The sequence below is a fragment of the Pseudophryne corroboree genome, chromosome 8 (assembly GCF_028390025.1).
Source record: "Pseudophryne corroboree isolate aPseCor3 chromosome 8, aPseCor3.hap2, whole genome shotgun sequence".
In the NCBI taxonomy this organism is placed as follows: domain Eukaryota; kingdom Metazoa; phylum Chordata; class Amphibia; order Anura; family Myobatrachidae; genus Pseudophryne; species Pseudophryne corroboree.
Genome location: NC_086451.1, coordinates 325,272,626 through 325,279,839, shown reverse-complemented (window position 1 = coordinate 325,279,839; position 7,214 = coordinate 325,272,626).

Sequence of the window (7,214 nt, the reverse complement as noted above, 5' to 3'; positions counted from 1 at the left end):
TACAGTTTCTGGGAAAAACGCGGGAGTGGCTGGAGAAACGGAGGAGTGTCTGGACGAACGCTGGGTGTGTTTGTGACGTCAAACCAGGAACGACAAGCACTGAACTGATCGCACTGGCAGAGTAAGTCTCGAGCTACTCAGAAACTGCACAGAGATGTCTTTTCGCAATATTGCGAATCTTTCGTTCGCAATTTTAAGAAGCTAAGATTCACTCCCAGTAGGAGGCAGCTTAGCGTGTGTAAAGCTGCTAAAAGCAGCTTGCGAGCAAACAACTCGGAATGAGGGCCTTTATCAGGAACAGCAAATAGAATCGAAGTGTGATCATGATTAAATAATCTATTTATTGATCAAGTCTAAACATTTGGGTCAAATGTAATAAGTTTTGATATGAGAAAATTGGTACATTTTTGGTGAGATTTAAAGTAGCATTTTTTTTAAACTGTAACCCTAATAACAGCCTAAGCTTAACCCTAATTGTATCTTAAGACTAACCCTATCCCTAACCCTACCACTAACCTTAATCAGAGCCTAACCCTAACCCTACCCATAACCCTATTTACAGTCCAAGCCTAACTTTACCCCTAACCCTAATCTCAGCCTAAGCCTAACTATAAAAATCCATCTAACAATATTTTTTACTTAAAGATAAGCTTTCTAGGGCTTATTAAGTAGACCTTTTAGAGCACTGTCTATAATTCCTTAACTTGTTTAGCAGTCTATCAGCTATGTTGTTGTGCAATACATTACTTGTATTTCTTCTGTAGAAAAAGAGTAATAAGCAAGCATGGTTAAAAAAGGGCAATGGTGAAAAAAACAAAAAACAAAAATATATATATCTTTGTTATGTTTGCACAGTTCAGATTTCACGTATGGAAACTTTCTGCAAGTTTGTTTAGCAAAATGTCCAATGTGTCCAAAAATTTGTCAAGCTGACAGAGCTTTTGTTTAGTGTTTCAAATTTTTGCTTCAGTATTTGGACAGGCTGAATTTTACAGCATGATACAGGTCCACATATGAAAGTCTAACACCTCTCAAAAAATCATCCTCAATTCATATTTTTCATTTTCTCTTTTTAAATACTGCAGCTTTTCACAAGATCACTGCAAATAGTACTGTTCTAAATGTGGAGGACAAAGAGTATGCATAAAATGATTACAGAGATAATGTGGCGGAAAATGATGAAGATGATGGCACAGTAACAATACATTTGAATTAACTGAAAACAGCATAATTGGCTGACTGATAAGTATCCACAGTGAAATACATTTACAATTGTATAACTACTATATGCCTACTTCATGCACTTAAAGGTATAAAATGTTTCTGTAATAAAATGATCTGGGTTTTTCATTGTGTGTATCTCTGGAATAATAAAATGTCACATGTCCCATGTTTTGTGTTAAAATACTTTACATGTTTCCATATTTTTACTGTAGGTTATATCATGCAAATAATGGGATATTGTGGCCTCTTTACTGTCTATATAAAATATATAAGATTTGTGTAATACAGTACAGTATAATGAACTGCATTGTTGTTCCTGTGTTTGGTACATTGTATTTATACTATTTAGTACATGATGCTCACTTGGATTTTGCTTCTGGTTAAAATCAGGTCTTCCATAACCTTTTGGTCATACATTTTTAAGTTTAATTTGCATACATGAGAAAACTCTGCAAGACTCCAAAAAGTGATTTCTATACACTTTTGACCCTTTCAATCTTACATATACAGTTGGTTCCATAAAGTCTTGTTTTGATGTACAGTATAATGTATTGTGATGTGCATCGTGCCCCAAGCAGCAAGGTGTGTCTACTGTCCAGGCAGGTCTACCCTATGGCTGCAAAATTGACATTTCTGTAGGACTATACCTATGCATGGTCACATTATAATGATATTTGCAGGTCTAATGTGCTTCAGCTGCATGAAATGATCCTTAGTGTTGATGATATTCTTGTTATCATTCATTATGCAAGATAAATGGTGCTCCAGCCAATGAACTCTTAACTGTCATGTGTCTGAAAAATGACAATTAGGATCTGATTGGCTAGAGCACCAGTCATCATTTGAAATGAGTGATAACAAGAATATCACTTGTTGATAAATCTGCCCTTAGCTCTTTGGTTCTCCCCACACTACACATCCAAATGATATCAGAAGATGACCAAAATGCTGTACGCACTAAAACATTTGTAAAATAATAATAATAATAATAATAATAATAATAATAATAATAATAATAATGAAAAAGTAAATAAAAAATGTTCTTTCCTCCCTCATAAATAGTTCTGCGCTAGCACTTTACATTGAAATCTATTATTTTCTATTTTCTAATTTGAAAAATATTTGTATAATTTACAGTACAATTATATAAATGAGCATTTTTTTAACATTGAAATTGACCTTTTTTATTTTATAGTCAATATAGACCAATTAAAATATACAAAAATAGAAGAGAGTGCATTTATATGCATAATTATACATTTGTGTGGGGTTAAATAATTAAGATTAAACACAAAAGAAATATGTTTTGGAACAATCTCCCATCCAATGCTGCATTTTTACTGGCAGGCAACCTAGGCATGCACAGAGGGCCCTGTGCATCCCAAGAATCCCATGGCTGGTGAGGGGCTGTATCAGACGGGCAGGGTGTGCTAGGACTCCTGATGAGCTATCTATACATATACCTGAAAGCTGGTAAGGTTTCGCAGTCTGCCTTCTGCTGTCAGTGTGTCAGGCTACTGCATTGCGCAATAACTATGAGAAGGGCCTGGCCCAGCTGACACCGAAAGGGCCATTATCAGGGAGGTTTAGGTGGTACACCTGTATGCTGCCTGGGCAGATGGAGGGGGCCTTTTTGCTCTAATGAACCTGGCCACACACGCAGGAATCCTTAGTGCATGGTCAGATTTAATGAAGGAACATGCCCTGGGAATCCTTTCTCACAGACAAGTTCCCAACTCAGGCACCCCCACTAGGTCAGTTTCAGTCCTTGGCTCACAAACCGTTCAGACATTTATCATTTGGTTCATAGCAGAAAGCGCTGGTACACTTTTCTTGCATATTTCCTTCCTTGGCTCTGCAGTAACCCCACCCCCAACTTTCCTATTCTCCTCTCCTTCCTGCTTTCTTTTGGCACCACACATACAGAAGAAGGCTGGCTCTGTAGCTGCTGAACACACCACAGAGATACTGTACTCCCTTTTCCCTGCAGTCTCTCCCACTGCCCATATATGTCTGAGCCCTCTTTACATCCATACCTCTTCCCCCTCCACATCTGTGCCTCTGCCCCTTCCCAACTGTACCTCTTCCCCCTCCACATCTGTGCCTCTGCCCCTTCCCAACTGTACCTCTGCCCCCTTCCCATCTAAACCTCTTCCCCCTCCCCATCTGTGCTTCTGCCCCTTTACACATGTGTTCCTATTCACCCTCCCTGCAGGTATGCCTCTGCTCTCTTACCGCATGACTGGTACACTAGCTGCAATTAGAATTGGTGTGGATGGGCAAAGGACTAATTCCACTTAATGTAACAAAACTGAACATAAGCATGGCATGTAAGCACCATTTTCTGCTACTGAGGGGCATATTTATCACAATCCACATTTTTAATGTGGAATTGAGAAATATTTTTCATGTGAATATTAATATTTCCAGGTACATTTACTATAGTCCTCTTGTCAGAAGATGAGCTTATAAATTTGGATGGAGGCTGCGCTCACAAGAGGAAAGGATGCTAACGAGTGCTGCTGAACCTGGAGGCGTCCTACCTCCTTTACTGGAATATATAACTTGGAATGGTCAGCGCGCTCATTAGGGGAAAATGAGAAGGGGAGAAAGGGAGTGTTGCGGAATGGGATATGGCTATAGATATGTAGATGTGTTAAACTGTTTGTGTATGAATGTGGGTTTGCAGCAATGATCAATCTAATGGTGGTTTCTAGTCATTCACTTTATTGTGGTATTTGAATATATATTACAGGTCAGCAACCTCCTTGTAATGATATAATGGTTCCTTATCCCACCGTTCCTTCACCACTGTCAGGTGTGTCCTGCAGACTACTCTTTGCAAGGTATACCTTACTAATGGTATACAAAAATGAACCCCAGCTCAGGTAAATATCAGGTGTACCCTGCGGGTCACCTTTACCATAGGTGTGGTGGGTGCCTATGTGCCCTCTGAAGCTGTGTCCTGATTGAATGTTTGGGGGGTATGACCAGTGCGGCGTCCCGCCTGTCAGTCCCCTCTCATGTGCGGCGCTGAGTTGTGGGGTCGTGGGATGTGTGTCACACACTTACCGCCGGGGGCAGGTCTCTGCCTGCCGCCGGTGACCGCGTCTCTTCCTTCCACAACCTCAGGCCTCGGTCCTCTTTGTCAGTGTCCTCGGTCTCCTTTGGTCCGCGCGCTTCTCCGGCAGCCGCCGGTCTCCTCCGTCCACGGGTCCCGTTCTGCTACTTCCTGGTTCGCGCGTCACATGCGATGTCACGTGAGCGCTCTGTGTGTAGTGAATACCGCTGTGTTCCCTTCTCCGGCCGGGGAAGGGGAGCTGTGAATGATTGTGGTGTGAATTAGCAAGTTCCCAACGCGTTTCAGCACGGATGCCTTTGTCAAGGATTGAAGATGAGCTTAAGCCTGTTCTGGTGAGCTGGAAGTAGTATGATAGAGTAATGCCGTTTTTTTGTTTGGTTCCTTGGTGCATACTTGGCATAATTCAGATGTGGACGAATCCTACAATGGTACTACTTACGCGGAAGCAGAAGCTATGCACTAATATGGTACTGTACATGTGTATAAGGAGAACTTCTCTGTTGGACAAGGTGTAGAAGGAGATCTACTGTGTGGTGTGGCATAACGTGTATAAGGAGTACTACTGTGTGGCTTATGTATAAGGAGCTCTACTGTGTTGTGTAACATATAGAAGGAGTACTACAAGGTGGTGGATAGTATTTAGGGAGTATTACTGTGTTGCATAATGTGTACAAGAAGCTCAACTGTGTGGCATAACATGTATAAGGAGCTCAACTATGTGGCTTAACATGTATAAGGAGCTCTACAGTGTAGTGGCAGGTGTTTAAGAAGCACAACTATGTGGTGTAACGTGTATAATGAGCACTACTGTGTGGCGTAATGTGTATAAGGAGCTTAATGTGTGGCATAATGTGTATAAGGAGTACTAATGTGTGGTGGAAGGTGTTTAAGAAGTACTACTGTGTGGCGTAACATGTATAAGGAGCTTCACTGTGTGGTATACAGTAATGTGTATAAGGAGTACTAAGGTTTGGTGCAAGGTATTTAAGCAGTACTACTGTGTAATGTAACATGTATTAGTGCATCATATGGTGTATAAAGAGTACTACTGTGTGGCAGAATGTGTATAAGGAGTACTATTCTGTGGCGTAATGTGTATAAGGAGCACTACTATGTGATGTCATGTGTTTAAGGCGCTCTACTGTGCGGTGGAAGTTGTAGAAAGAGCATTACTGTGTGGTGTAAGGTGCATATGGAGCTCTACTGTGTGGAATAACATATATAGATAGTGCTACTGTGTGGTGGAAGGTGTATAGGGTATTACAGTTTGTATAACAGTTTGGGTTAAGGTATTAGGGTTAGTTTAGGTGTTTGGGTCAGGGTATTAAGTTAGGGTTGGTGTAGCAGTTTTGGTTAGGGTTTAGGGTATTATGGAAAATATAGTGCCATGGATTGTTTGAGGGAGGGGGGCCCCAAACCAATATCTTGCACAGGGCCCCATGAGGTCTAAAACCGGCTCTGCTCCCATCGATTTACAGAAATGCTATACATGATCAAAATTAGAGCAACATGAAACAGTACTATAATACAATAATGGGGAAATAAAGGGATTCTCTAGCTCTCTTTATTTTCAATTACATTCTTTTGCATTTCAATATTTTGCATATATGCCACTATATATTAGAGATGAGAGGGTTCGGTTTCTCGGAAACCGAACCCCCCCCCCCCCGAACTTCACCCATTTTACACGGGTACGAGGCAGACTCGGATCCTCCCGCCTTGCTCGGTTAACCCGAGCGCGCCCGAACGTCATCATCCCACTGTCGGATTTTCGCAAGATTTGTATTCTATATAAGGAGCCGCGCGTTGCCGCCATTTTCACTCGTGCATTGGAGATGATAGGGAGAGGACGTGTGCAGCGTTCTCTCAGTTGTTTTCTGTGTGCTGCAAATAACTGTGCTCAGTGTGCTGCAAATATCTGTGCTCATTTTGCTTGCAAATATTTGTGCTCAGTGTGCTGAAAATATCTACGTTCTCTGCCTGAAAAATGCTCCATATCTGTGCTCAGTGTGCTGCAAAAATCTGTGCTCATTGTGCTTTATCGTGGGGACTGGGGACCACCAGTATTAAACAGTAGGAGGACAGTGCAGAGTTTTGCTGACCATGTGACCACCAGTACTATACGTTCTCTGCCTGAAAAACGCTCCATATCTGTGCTGCATTGTAGTATATAGTAGGAGGACAGTGCAGAGTTTTGCTGACCAGTGACCACCAGTATTATATCAGTACGGTACAGTAGTCCACTGCTCTACCTACCTCTGTGTCGTCAAGTATACTATCCATCCATACCTGTGGTGCATTTTAGTTGTTGTGCGCAGTAGTAGGAGGACAGTACATAATTTTGCTGACCACCAGTATATAATATATAGCAGTACGGTACAGTAGTCCACTGCTCTACCTACCTCTGTGTCATCAAGTATACTATCCATCCATACCTGTGGTGCATTTTAGTTGTTGTGCGCAGTAGTAGGAGGACAGTGCATCATTTTGCTGAACACCAGTATATAATATATAGCAGTACGGTACAGTAGTCCACTGCTCTACCTACCTCTGTGTCGTCAAGTATACTATCCATCCATACCTGTGGTGCATTTTAGTTGTTGTGCGCAGTAGTAGGAGGACAGTGCATAATTTTGCTGACCACCAGTATATAATATATAGCAGTACGGTACAGTAGTCCACTGCTCTACCTACCTCTGTGTCGTCAAGTATACTATCCATCCAGCGACCTTAGTGCACCTCTTTTTTTCTTTTCATCATGTGCTGTTTGGGGACTATTTTTTGAAGTGCCATCCTGTCTGACACTGCAGTGCCACTCCTAGATGGGCCAGTTGTTTGTGTCGGCTACTTGGGTCGCTTAGCTTAACCATCCAGCGACCTTGGTGCACCTCTTTTTTTCTTTGCATCA